Below are 14,042 nucleotides of genomic sequence, written 5' to 3' on the forward strand. Positions count from 1 at the left end.
TTATCTCCTTCCTTCACATGGGATCTGGGGATTAAACCATGTCATTAGGCTTGGTGTCAGGTGCCTTTGCAACTGAGCCATCCCACCAGTCCTTTGTGCTCATCTCTTGATAAGAATTTCCACCTAGCAGGCATGCTATTATACCCACATAATTGGGTTTGTATAAAATTCCAATTCACTATGAGTACACATATATCTGAAGCTTCACATCTCTGCTTAGAAAATTACTTTCCTGTCTACTCCCTTTAATAATGGCATTGCTGTTTCATAGGAGGCCTTTTAGGTCTTTCCATCAGGTAAATAGCACTGAGATCGGGACCTTCTCTGACTTTTTAACCAGAACCCAAACAAATGAGACCATCCAACTGACTGATTATTGTTATTATAGCAGAAGGGAGGAAGCCCTTCTTGGTAGATTTGTCAGAGACTGTTCACATGGTCTACTGAGTCCACCTTACAGAGGCCTCCACAGTCCTCTGTCTCACACAGCAAGACATTTCTACAGTTCTCAGGTCCTACCAATCGTTTGTAGGGCAAGATTATCAAGCTCAGTCAAGCTTTTTCACCATGTGTAACCCTACTCTGGAAAGATTTTATCCAGATATCCTGAATACAATACTTTCAGAGATATGAATCTCCCCTGAATAAACAGAAAAAAACTTCTGGAGTAGAAGCACTCGCATAGCAAGGCAGTAAACATCCACAATTAGCAAGGTGGACCTCCCCAGAGGCCTGCAACATGGGGAAGTATTACCTAGTGTATGCTGTCAAGTCTGCTGGCTTTATGAGATGTCTAGTCTGAAAAAGTTCAAGCTGAAGCAGACAAGGAGCTTATATGAGGACATTAGGAGGTTCTAGAATCTCTGAGGGGGTCATGGGGTCATATTTGGATGCTCTCTAGGTGAGTACAATGAAAGCCATGGTAAGTGGTTCTGCCCATTCATTCTGAAGTTGTTTAGAGAGATTAAGAACACTTTACTGGCTAGAGAGATGGCCCAGTGATTAAGTGCATACTGCTCTTGCAGAAGACCCTAGTTTGGTTCCCAGCACCTCTGTAAGATGGCTTACAACTGCCAACTGTCACTTGTTGGGCCCTACCTTGGTGTTTCCCTCTCCCCCCGCTGAGCCTTTTAGCCTGCTATAGCAAGAAATTGTTTACACCCTTGGCAGCTGCTCTTAGCCCCTGATTTGGGGCTGGGATTTTCCATGGCACCCTTCCTCCCCACCGAGCCTTCCTGCTTCTTGTTGTTAAGAAGTTGTTTATGCCCCTGATTGGGCCAGAACTTTCACCACACAGACTTTTCCTGTTTTCCTGGTTGGGGATTTTCACCTGCCTTGTTGTTTTTCCACGGCTTTTGCCTCTGGTCTATAAGGAGATCTCAGTAAAGCCTTGGTGGCACTCGCTGAAAACGGGTGACCCGTGTACGTGTTTTCTTTCAATCCCGCAGACAGTCACTAACTCCAGATCCAGGGCACATACCTTCTTCTGTCTTCAATTGTCACTAACTCATGAGCACAACCTCCACCATACACATACAGTTAAAAATAAAAACAACAGAAATAATGTGTGGGGTTCTTCTTCACCTTAGACTTTTCTTCGTCAAATAGGAATCTTGTAAAACACTGGTTTGCTAGCTGCCTAAGAAATTGGCCTTCAAGTAAGCATTAGCAATATCTACGTCTTTTCAAGCATCCCTTCCCTTACATTAGGGAATTCACAAAGCCAGGAGGAAATTCCAAATGAGTAAATGAAGAACAAAGTAGGGCTGGAGAGATGGCTCAGTAGGTAAGAGCACTGACTGCTCTTCCAGAGGTCCTGAGTTCAATTCCAAGCAACCACATGCCTCACAACCATCTGTAAAGAGATCTGATGCTCTCTTCTGATGTGTCTGATGACAAGAGACAGTGTACTCCAATATATAAAATAAAATAAATAAATATTTTTAAAAAAACCAAAGTATAGCCACGCATGGTGGCACATGCCTTTAATCCCAGTACTTGGGAGGCAGAAGCAGGCAGAAACAGGCAGATCTCTGTGAGTTTGGTCTTCAAAGGAAGTTCCAGGACAGCTAGGGCTGTTATAAAAAAAACAATATATTTGGTTTTGAAAAACCAAATAAATAAATAAATTAGAAATAAAGAAAAACGTATATCAAACAACAGCTTCTGAAACATTAAAAAAAAACATAAAATTGCCAGTGACTACTAAGTACAATCTACAAGATTCAAAAACTACGTGTTTGCTGTTTCACTTAGCAGGACTCCTGTCATCTTAAGTTACCATCCCTTAAGTACCTCAAGAAAAAGCAGCAGCAGCAGCAGCAGCAGCAGCAGCAGCAGGAGCAGCAACAGTGCGTCCAACCCCAGGGCACAGTGCTCTTCTCTATCTGAGGTTTTATAACCCAAGAAGAAAGTGTCTGTGCTTAATGTTCAGGGTCATTGACTACATCCTGCCTTAACCCCCTCCCAGAAAGGGAAGCAAACACAAAAAGTAAATAGCAATCCTCAGTGTAGGGTGTGGGAAATCTCCCAACCTGACACTTCCACTAGAGTCTCTGAAGGCTGTTGAGATACCCAGGACAGGAACAAGCTAATTCTATTCTTACAGCTTCACCCGACCCCATCACATCCCTCTTGCTCATTTTCAACCACTCTTAGAAGCTAAGTAAGCATCTGGACTTTGGTCACCTCTTGGATTGTGCAAAGAGTTCTCAGGAGGTTATGTGATGTCGTGGGGGAAGGGGAGGAAGGGCTCTGAACCCAAGGAAGTCCTATGGGAGCCACATTGCAAGCACGCATGGTGACTGTCCACCTATGGAGTGTGGGTGAAGGGAGTATCTGCACCTGCCGTCAGTACATGGGAAGTGTGGGGCCGATTCCAAAAACTAACAGTAAAAAGCACAAACGGCAGACTTGGTGATGAGGAGGGCAAGCTTGGCAAAGTCTCCACTAAGCAGAGCACATCTCATCTGTGAACAAGAAGAACAGAGATGGATTGCCAAGCCGTTTTACTTTGCTTCTGCTGCTGTGATAAAATACTGACCATAGACCACTGGCGATGAATGTGTTTATTTCATTCCCTCTTCCTGCTCTCTCCCCCCAGGTCTCCCCACACCCGATCCTCCCTCCCGTCTCTTCTCCATCCCCTCTCCTAACCAGTTGCCTCCTTCCATCTGTCTCAGATGACTGTTTTATTTTCCCTTCTGAGTGAGATTTAAGCATCTTCGGTTGAGCCTTCCTTGTTATTAGCTTCTTTGGCTCTGTGGGTCGTAATGTGTATATTCTTTATTTTATGGCTAATATCTACTGCTATCAGGATGTAAAGTGAATACATTAATTAATGAAGGGGGAAAAAAGAAAGAAAATGTCCATCTTAAGGTTCCTCCTAAGAGTTCATCACTGAGGGAAGTCAGGACAGTGACTCAAGGGAAGAACCTGGAGGTGAGAACTGAAGAGATCAGGGAGCACTGAAGTGCTTACTGGTTCATTCTCTCCCTCCCTCCCTCTCTCCTTTTTTCCCTCCCTTCCTCTCTCTCTCTCTCTCTCTCTCCCTGGTATTTCTCTGTGTAGCCCTGGCTGTCATGGAACTCCCTCTGTAGACCAGAGTGGCCTCAAACTCTAGAATGCCTCTTCCTCTAGAATGCTGGGAATAAAAGTGTACACCACCACTGCTTGGCTCAGTTCTCTTTCTTATACAACTCAGGACTACTTGCCCAGGGGTGGCACTGCCCCCTAATGGGCTGGATATTCTCTCTCATCAAACATTAATCAAGAAAATGCCCCATAGGCTTGCCTACTGGCCAATGTGATTGGAAGCATTTTCTCAGTAAAGGTTCACTGCCTCCCAGATAACCCTAGCTTGTGTCTAGTTGACAAAGTAACTGGCACACAAGGAGAAAGGGCAAAAAGAGATATCACAGGCAAGAAGTCCAGAAGCCCAGCACTGCCCGTGTACATACTAAACATGGGACTACCAGGAACGCATAGATTGATGCGGGCAGGGAGGAGAGGCCAGGAAAACGGCCATGGCTCACTCAAGAGAGTGCAGAGGATCATGGGAATTGTTTCAGCAGGATGTTCTTTGTTAACATGTACTACAAAGACCACTCTTCTCTGTGAGAAGCAAGTGAGGCAAAGAAGGCAGCAAGACCAGTTAGGAGGCTTCTCAATGGCTCCTACAGCTTACTGTGCCCTCTGCATACTGGGCACTCTTCCAAGCTCTTTACACATTTTATTTTACTAATCTCCGCTGTAAAGTACTAAATGCTCTTGTACACCTGCACTGACAGGAGAAAAACAATGCACAGGAAACTTCGCTGTGAGTATCCAAGTTAATGAGCAACGGATTTAACCTGGGAGTCTGGCCCCACAGTGTACAGACTTTTCTCCTTTTCCAGTACCAGAGATGTGTTGTGGGTTATCAGAGGGCAGTAGTAACTATCACGGAGAAAGGGAGTAAAACTAACTGTACTTTCAAGGTGCAGTTAAGGCAAGAGATAAGATAATGGGTTCTAGTTCCCAAGGACCAGGGAAGGGATTAGAACCCACAACAGAGAGAGCAGCAGCAGCAGCACATTGATTGAAGTGTTCTAACTGTGCAAAGTGACAGACATCCTTATGAAATTTCTAGAAATGCTTTCGTGGACTCTCAGGCTTGCCCTCCTTCCTCTCCATCATGCACAGCTCAGTGACAGCCCTTTGATGGAGCAGTATCAGTTCTAAAGAAACGGTTTGATTATCACAGTAGTGCTGCTGAGTGCTCTTGTAATGGATGGCTCTCATATTAAGCAAGAGGTTTTGTGTCTTGCCAAAGGGATTAGTGAAAAATTAAAAGAATCTGATGGAGAGGCAGAACATTGCTCAGCAGTTAAGAGCATTCACTGCTCTTGGAGAGGAGCAGGATTGAATTCCTAGAACCCATATCAGACAGCTCAGAACCACTTGTAACAGCTCCAGGGTATCTGTTACCCTTTAGTCTATAAGGACACACACATACACACACACACACACACACTCTAAGGTCATGATAAAAAGAAGCTTTCTGGAACCCATAAAGATCCTATCTGCATAATTAAGAAAGGTAGCCATCCCACATTCCCAGATAAATCCCCACAATGAATGAGATCAGCTGATCAGGCAGGTCTTCTGAGAACTCAAGCTGGGGGCTGGATTAGGGGAGCTCTCTAAGTCCTCCCATAGATCACAAAAGCTGAAGGGAACAGAGAACCCTGAGAACAGCCACTAGCTCCCCCACAGCACCCAGGTCTTCTTTCAAAAGTGTTGAAGGTTGTTGTCCAAAGGATTTGTCTTCCTCCTAACCCCTCCACCCCCTCTGGCCTTCACACGTAGTTGTTCTGAATAAATGGAGGCACGATTTCAAAGTGTTCAAGAATTTATTTAAGCAAGCAACAATTCACAGATTCAGAAGTACAAAATCAGAAGTCTTGGGGCTCCGTCAAAAAAGTCCAGGGACAAGCTTCTACAGAGTGAGCATGGAAAGAAAGATCATATCTGACCGTAATAGTCACACAGCTGCTTAATTTCTCCATCCCAATGCAGAGTTAAGGTTATGTCAGGTGGATGCTTCAGACTGGTAGAGCTTTACAATTTTTTTTTCTCTATCACAGCATTTACAAATAATAAGGCAAAGTTTTGATCATGTTTTCAACTTCAGCAAGCTTAATTCCAAGGTGGAACTGGACTGTTAGCTAGGGAAATTTTCAGGCTTGGCATGCATTTCAATTTGCTTAAGCAATTCTCCACTTGGCTATATCCTCAGCTAGCTGGAAAGGAAACCAAACACCACAGTGTAACTCTTATTCACCCCCTTTGGAAGATCTCACCAGTAACTGGCACAAAGGATCAAGTGGATGTTATCATCATAGACAATTACACTGGGGCAGAGGACACTGCCACTGTCGTTGATAGTGACAAAGCTCAAGCTTTTGATCCTGGTGGCCTTAATTTGGTCATTGGATGGACCAAAATTTGGATGGACTTAATTTGTCTTGTTGGACAGCTTTTGGAGCCTCAGGGAAGATGCCAGATGATAGGAGAAGTAATAAGCAGGGACTGGAGGTAAATAAGTTCATGGAAGCAGTATCTCCTGTTAGATGGAAACCTTGAATCAAATTTTGAGATATTTAGCATTTTTGATAATCCCTGACTTGTGAACATCCACCTAACTCCTGCCACCTCCCATGAGCACCCAATCTCTAAGGCTCACCAGCAATCGTGCAAAGGCAAGGCTGAAGGCCACACTGATAAAGTTTGTAGAGAAGCATGGTGTCAGTCAAGCTTTCTTTCTAAAAGGCATTGTTAACTGTTTCTTCTAATCCAGCAACACTGATGGGGGAGAATCAGTGTTCCAACAACCAAGAAAAGGGTGGGAAAAACACAAAGCTGCCTGTAGCGGGAGGGTTGGCACCTCCTGGTGTTAAAGGGCAAATGGTCCCTAATCAACTATTTGTTATCAGAAGGGGGCGTCTGAAACTACACCTGAGCATGAGAAGGGACTATGGCGCCTGTGCTGATCTGGCCAATCCATGGACAAGACTGGGCTGCTTTGAAAATAAAGTCCCTAACCTTATATGTATAAAACTGATTTTTGAGGTTCTTCATTAAGACGAATCTTGGATTCATTGACCTCGGTTTCCCTAAGAATTACAGAGCAAGTACATCTCATACCTCCTGAATTGAGGTAGTTCGTTGTAGGCTTTGGGATGGGAGAAGAGTTATTTTGAATGTTAACACAAAACACAGCTCTTGTTCTGAAGGACAGAAGAGACGGTTTCCTTTGAATCGAATATGAGTGGCCATGGCCCAGGAGCTAAGACTAGGCTGTCCTTAATGATGAGTCATATCACAGAAGCAGTTATGTGAGCCTTTTAGAGTTGTAGAACAAGAGCTATCAATCCATAAATTCACTGAATAAATCAGGTAGGCAGCTTACCGCAAAGCAGGGAAATCTCTGTGTAAGCATCAAATGCTATCTGATGACAGCCTTAGCTGTGGGTTTGGTGGAAGTTCACGGTCCAAGGTAACACATTACTTTTACCTAATGTCGAAAGGATGTTAGGTCAGATACAAAGGTAGGTGATAAATGATTATCTGGAGAACTAAGGCTAGAGATCTGGTTCAGTAGGTAAAGGTGCTTGCTGTCAAAGCTAAGGATCTGTGTTCAATTCCTGGGATCCACACAGAAGAAAGCGGGAATTAGCTCCTGATAGAATTATTGGCAAAGTTTCAATTCCTGACCGCAGGATGTTTCTAACCAGTCAACTAGCCAATCAGAATCGTTAACAAAGGCATGGCTGTTTCTAGAAGAGTCAGTTCACATTGATAGTGGTTGCAGGCACAGGGGAGGGGGAGTGTATGGCTGCACTGGGAACACCTAATCCCAATACTTGGAATGCATCACTGAAGAACAAACAGCAAAGGCACATGTGGTCTTAGGAGCTCGGTCACTAAGAACAGAGAGGTGTCTGTGGTTTCTTTGGAGGTGGTGAGAAAGTAGCATTGGGGAAATCTGATTAGCTGGTAGTTGGGTGTTAGGGATGTCCATATCCCTATGTTTTCACAGCTGCACCCAACCAGTAAGTCTGGGGTCCCACATCTGTACGGGCAGAAGCCCAGCATTATTCTTGATTAGAACCAGTCAGTCTCTGTCTCTGTCTCTGTCTGTCTCTCTGTTTCTGTTTCTGTCTCTGTCTCTCTGTCTCTGTGTGTGTGTGTGTGTGTGTGTGTGTGTGTGTGTGCGTGTGTGTGTGTCCATCAACTGGTATTTGTAATCGCTGTTAGAAAAGCCCACAAAATGTAAAGCATGATAAAAACAACTTGTAAAAAAACTAATAAGAGACACTACACATGAGCAAATGCCTCCTGTGAATTTAAATCAGAGTTTGAGTGTGGTGTGGCTCTCAGAGAAAGAGCCCGAAACAGAAACCTTGTAGTGTAGCCCCACCGCTGAGCCCCACTCTAAGCGTGGATGTAAAAGGGGACAGGATGAGAACAGGACAAAGAAAATTCTGGAGAAAGGGTCCCCACATGGCTCAAGACAGAGCAGGCAAGGGGAATAAGAAGAACACAGAAGGGGTACAGACAAGGCACTAGCCCCCAAACCTCATCACTGCCATCTGCAGACCTCACCACCCTCCGATACTGGTACTGGTATGTATATTAGTTAGAAATATATTTAGACAACCTTGTTATTCAAGGGAAACCCTTCGGTGGATGGGCACTTTGCATGTGTACAGGACATTGTGGGGAGACACCCCACTCCATTTGCATTCTGGGTCTCCTGGGGGAGTCTGTGAACACCTGGAAAGTTAATGGCCTCAGGGGATAGATGCCAAGAGTAGAAAATAAAAGCCTGTCTGTCTGACATTCACAGCCCCAGCACTATGGAAGCTCTCAGAGCAAGCATGGATCCTGCAGAGAAGACTGCCATGTGACTGTAACCCAGAAGCAGAAGGACCCAACCTTCTTGGGCTTATACCCCGAGTGAGGCAAGTTGGAGAGGGAAAACACACTTGACAGAAAGAGCTGTGAAGAAAGCCACGTGAGGACTACCAATAGAGACCTTTGCCCCATTGCCTCTCTGTAGCAGAGAGCAAGAGGCAGCAACTGAAATAGGTCCTGTCAGACAGGAGAGGAGGCACTGAGAAGTAGGGGCTTCTTCCCCATTTTCCCTTTCCCAACAGTAGATGGTAATGAGACTTCAGAGTTCATAGGGAAGTGGCTTGGCTTATAGGCTGTCTTAGTGCACACTTCAATTTTGGGCTCAAACTGACGCCCAGTGTCTCTCATTACTTTTCTACCTCACTGGACATACTTCAACCTGAGTATGGAGGCTTGATACAGGGAAGCAAAAGGAGCTGTTGCCTGGGCTCTTCCAAACGCTTGATGTCCTCTTCTGTTCTCTAGAGTTTGTGAACAAGAACTCTGAGAAAGAAGCTGTGCCTGCAGAGAGGGATGGCTGGTAGAACTGCAGTAGCGTGGGTGGAAAGTGTGAATGTTACAGGTCCTATCAGCTAGTTTTAACACTCCCTCACTCCACTCCTCCTGTGACCAGTGAAAAAAATGCTTTGGAATCTATTACCTTAGTAGGCCCATTGTTTCCACCAACCCAAAAGCTCCAAATGCCATCAGATAACACCCGAAGACCTATAGGAAGGGATCCCTCATCTTGCTGTAACCCTCTCTGATGTATCTACCAATGTATTTTAAATTGCCTTGATTTGTAGCTTCCTTTGTTCTGTAGACTATAAAACTTCATGAAACTACTTCTACAATGGAAGATAGAATTGGGGGGAACCTAAATCTATGTTCCCAGACCATGATCACTCAAAATGGCTCCAGAATAAATAATCTCTTTTCCCTATAAGAGAGCAGAGGCTTTTGTTTTTTTCCATTGACAAGTACCAATGCTAAAACCCAGAAACAGGGGCAAGTCAGGACTGAGGTTACCTCAGAGCCAGCAAAATAGAAGCCTGGGAACTTGTCAGGGAAGAAGGCAGATGGTGCAGGTCAATCTACCTTTTTTTTTTTTTTTTTAAATCCTCATGTGGGGAACTCAGATTGGCAGGAGTTAAACCAGCATACTAGACTCAAGATCAACCAAACTAACTGTCCTGCCCTTTGTTCTAAAAACAATATGACAAGAAAATACAAAGGGACTCAAAAAGAAAATACCCTTTCTTTCTTCAATGTCCTAGAGATTCAGCAACCAATCTTGACTGCTATATAAGCAGACAAGTTTCCTTTAAAGTTCATCAGAGTCCTGGAACCTGTCCAGCCTTGGGGACAAAGTTAACCTTTGAGGTTGTGTAATCTGGCAGGGGAGTTACTGTGCAGTAAGAAGGTACATTTCATGTTTGGTTTGTTAAAAGATTCTGTGGGTGAGAGAGGCAGAGAATGGGAGATCGAGAGATGGGGGAGGGAATGAAAAGAGAGAGAGAAGAGGGAAGGAAAGGAGAGTTAGGAGGACCAGGATGAAAAAAGAAAGAAAAATTTATTAACATTGGTTAACAAAGACAGGCTGGGTCTTTACCAGCATTGTTTAGCCTAGACAGACTGGGTTTTTGGCTATGTTTTCACACAGCAAAAAACCAAACACACACACACACACACACACACACACACACACACACAAAGTGGGGGTAAGGGGGACTAAAGAACTTACTTCCCCAAGGCCCTGGGTTCGGTCCCCAGCTCCGAAAAAAAAGAAAAAAAAAAAAAAAGAACTTACTTCCGACAGAACTTACTTGGACAGTAAGCTCCCTGAGGGCTAGGCTTCACTGTGTGATCTCCCAGACTTGCCAAAGCGCCTGGTACTAGGACATGCCTAATCACCAGTGGAGATTATTGCTCCATAAACACACATGTGTATGTGTTGACTACCGTCCAGTTTGTGTGAGGCAACATACATTTTGCTGTGATTTGCACAGCCATGGGACAAATGAGAACAGTGACGGTGTCGAGGTCATAGAAGAGGGTTAAGTTCGGTTTTACCTGACCAGTGAATGATGGGCCTCCATCCATGTGGTAACTATACACTCAGCCCTTCACTAGACAGCACACACAGCAAAGCACACCTGATGTGAAGGGCACGGTGGGACAGGAGTATTTCTGAAGGGTAGTAATAGGCTGTGTGACCAATGACCCAATTGTGGATGAGGAAAAGATTCCTTTCACTGAGATAGATGGATGTTATATGTGTGCATATACTGTGTGCCCAGATTTCAGATTTTAAGGTGGGTGCTAGGGATCTGAACTTAGGTCCTTGTGCTTGCATAACAAGCATTTTATGGACCAAGCCAACTCTCTAACCCAATGAATAGTTTAAGTGCTAAACAACTAGTGCCTGGCTAATACTTGGTTTGTAGCTAGAGTCAGAGGCAGGAGGAAAACCAAAGTAGAAGTATGCTTAGATGAGGCTGGTGGATAAGGTTGGGAACAGGGTCCCAGACACGGAGATGCTGGCAGAGAGACAAGTGTGAAGCCACCGTACAGAGGGACTAGGTATCCTATGCTTCCTATGATCATCAGGGAGTACAACTCTCGTCTCAGTTCATCCTCTCGCCTCCAACACATCAAGACCTCACCACACTCGTCTCTTCCATATTTAGGAAATAAATAAACATACTACCCTTCTTGAAGCAAGCTTACCAGTTTAACAGTCTCCACTTTGACATCTCCCTCCCAAACGACTGCTGTGCAAGCTGCAGGATGTATCTTCTCTGCTCATGAGCTGGCACTCAGTGAGGACACAGGCATCCTCGTTGTTGTATTGCTGTTGCTAAGTCTGAACAGCACATTTCTGTCAGTATCCTCTTCCCAGCAGCCTCAGCAACCACTTCCTCTTCCGTGGCTGGATTCCCTCCTCCTGTGGGTTTCTTTGTAGCCTTTCCTCTTTGTATCATCGCCCTCCTCTCCTTTCTTAGTCCTCCCCTGTGCTTTCATCCCACTTGCCTGTCTCATGCTATAACAGTACTGGTCTTACTAGGTTTGGGGGGACATCTCTTATGATATGTTCCCCATTCCAAGATGTCATTCATTTGCTTGGGTTTCACAGATGAAAATGACACCAGGCCCAGATCCACTTCACAGATCTTTAAGCAAGTCTCCATTCTTGTGTCCATACATCTGTTTCCACAGACATCCCTATGAGATGTGGGTCTCTCATAGAGCATATGCTACATTGATGCTCATCTGGGGACAATTTTTGATCTGAGGATCTAACATGAAACTCTTAAGGGACAAACTATACCTAACAAGGCCTCCTAAAACTGGAAAGGTGGTTTTGAAATCACCAATGATAGGCCAGGAAGATGGAAGGGGCTAAAGGCACTTGTATCCAAGCCTGACTGCCTGACCGGGGCTCCATCCCCAGGTCCCACATTGTACAAGAACATCCTCTTCTACATGGTAACCTGACTTCCATGTGCATTCACAAACAAACAAACAAACAAATGCAATTAGAGAAAAATAGAAAAAGAAAGGAAGGAGGAAAGGAAGGAAGAAGCTCTTGCCATGGGCAAATTTCAACACTGAAACAATTACCTGAAGAAAACATTATACTTTGTTTTTATTTTTAAAGGTAAAAATAGCTGAGAATAGCAAAAAGTAAAAATTTAAAATGATCTGATGTCTAAAGTTTAGATGTTTAAGGCTTATATGTCTAAAATCCAATGCTGCAAATAAAAACAGTTATGTTCAAATGAGATTTAAGCATGGGAAAAGGTTAAACTGCAAAGATCTGAAAGACAAAAAAAAAAAAAAAGGGGGGGAAGTTGATATACCAAACCTTCATTAGAAAATACACATGAGAACGACTACCCTGGAGCAAATAATGTTGGTACAATAACAACCTCAGAGGAAAGAACTTAAATCTGCCACATAGAAAATGGGACAAGATTTTGAATGATAGTAGAAGAGTTCTCCCAGAACAAACTTGGCCACAAAGTCCATCAGTTCTTGACATACCACATCATGATGGAGTCTTCATGTGTGATAACAAAAGAATCAGGGTCACAACATATACAGAGCTCAAAACAGTGAAGACCGAATGCCCTACTTTCCCCAAGGGGTACCTGGAATCCAAATCTCCATGTCAGACTCATTTAATATTCCCTCCCTTATTCTTAAGGTTTTTTTTTTCTGCCACCACAACAGGAAACCACAGACTGGATAAATTACAAACAACAGAAATTTGTTTGGCTATAGTTAGAAGGCTGGGGTATGAGGTACTTTCTCGTTGTTACAAAATACCTGACAAAAGGAAACAAAAAGAAAGGAGGGTATTCTAGTGCTTTTCTGTTCTGTGATAAAATACCCTAACCAACCACACAGACAGACAAACAATAAACAAAATCTTAGGGGAAAAGGGATTATTTTTGCTTCCAGGTTACAGTCCATTATTGTGAGAAAGTTAAAGTGGCAGGAACTTGAAGTAGCTCGTCACATTACAGCCCTTTAGGAGCAGAGAGAGACAAACGTGTGCATGCTTGCTTGTGCTCAGCTCAAACTCTACACCCTTACTAGGGGATGGGACCACAAACAGGATAGCTTTTCCCATATCAATTAACTTAAGACAATCTCTGCATATATGCCCCTATATAGGCCAACTCAACGTAGACAACCCTCACTAAGACTATCTTCCCAGGTAGTTCTAGGTTGTATTAAGAAAGATAACCATTACAGAGGGTTTATTGAGGCTCATAGTTCCAGAGGACTAGCATAGCAGAGAATGCATGGTACCAGGGGTGTGAGGTAGCTGTTCACATTGCATCAGCAGAGAAACAGAAAGCAGTGCTTGCTCATGTTCAGCTTATTGTCCCATTTTTATTTATCCCAGCACCTCAATCCAGGGAATGGTGATGCCTATATTTGAGGATGTTTGGGCAGTCTTCCTACCTCCACTAAAACAATGTATAGACTTTCATATAGACACGCCTAGAGTTTTTCCCCTAGGTAAGTCAAGATCCTGTCAAGAGGATAGCCAATATTAACCATCACAGCTGAGAAGACCTTCAACTGAATCATAACATGGTGAGAAAGTATGTTCATGCATGTGCACATTCTCATGAGGGATGGAGAGAGACAGAGAGGGAAAGAAGGCGGAATGTCCACAATAGCAGGACACATTCCCTAGGTAGATGCATGAACCCAGATATGAGAGAGTAGCCCTAATCTCCTAATCACTACATAAAGACCCAGTTTTATGACTGTTACTATGGCAATGACATTCCAGCATGACTTCTTGGAGGGGACAGTTATGACATAACAACCAACTGTAGCTTATGAATTGTTCATCTTGTATTTCCTACATCACACAATAGACCACTAGCCCAAGGTAAAATTCTAGAATTTTCCTTCAAGTTTCTTCTCCTTACTTCCTTTCTCTGACGGGCCCCCACTCCCTTTTGTGGCTCTGTAAGTTTCTCAGTGTGTTGTGTCTTCCCCATTCCTACTGCTGCTTAGGCCATCTTCACTTGGTTCTAACTGCAGCCTTCTAACTGGTCATACTGGTTTGCTGAACT

The 14,042-nt window shown here is 43.9% G+C and overlaps 1 long non-coding RNA gene across 2 annotated transcripts in view; it reads right to left on the minus strand.

Annotated features, from left to right (window-relative positions):
- Positions 1-14,042, minus strand: part of LOC148001382 (uncharacterized) — a 92,381-nt gene that overhangs the window by 74,442 nt on the left and 3,897 nt on the right. Inside the window, exon 1 of one of the 2 annotated variants that reach the window (XR_015637471.1) lies at positions 2,296-2,397. The exons of the other annotated variant lie outside the window; for it this stretch is intronic. This is a non-coding gene — a long non-coding RNA (uncharacterized LOC148001382). Of the gene's footprint in view, positions 1-2,295; positions 2,398-14,042 lie in introns of those variants that run through there. 2 annotated transcript variants of the gene reach the window in all.

The sequence above is a fragment of the Rattus norvegicus genome, chromosome 14 (assembly GCF_021556685.1).
Source record: "Rattus norvegicus strain SHRSP/BbbUtx chromosome 14, alternate assembly SHRSP_T2T, whole genome shotgun sequence".
Taxonomy (NCBI): domain Eukaryota; kingdom Metazoa; phylum Chordata; class Mammalia; order Rodentia; family Muridae; genus Rattus; species Rattus norvegicus.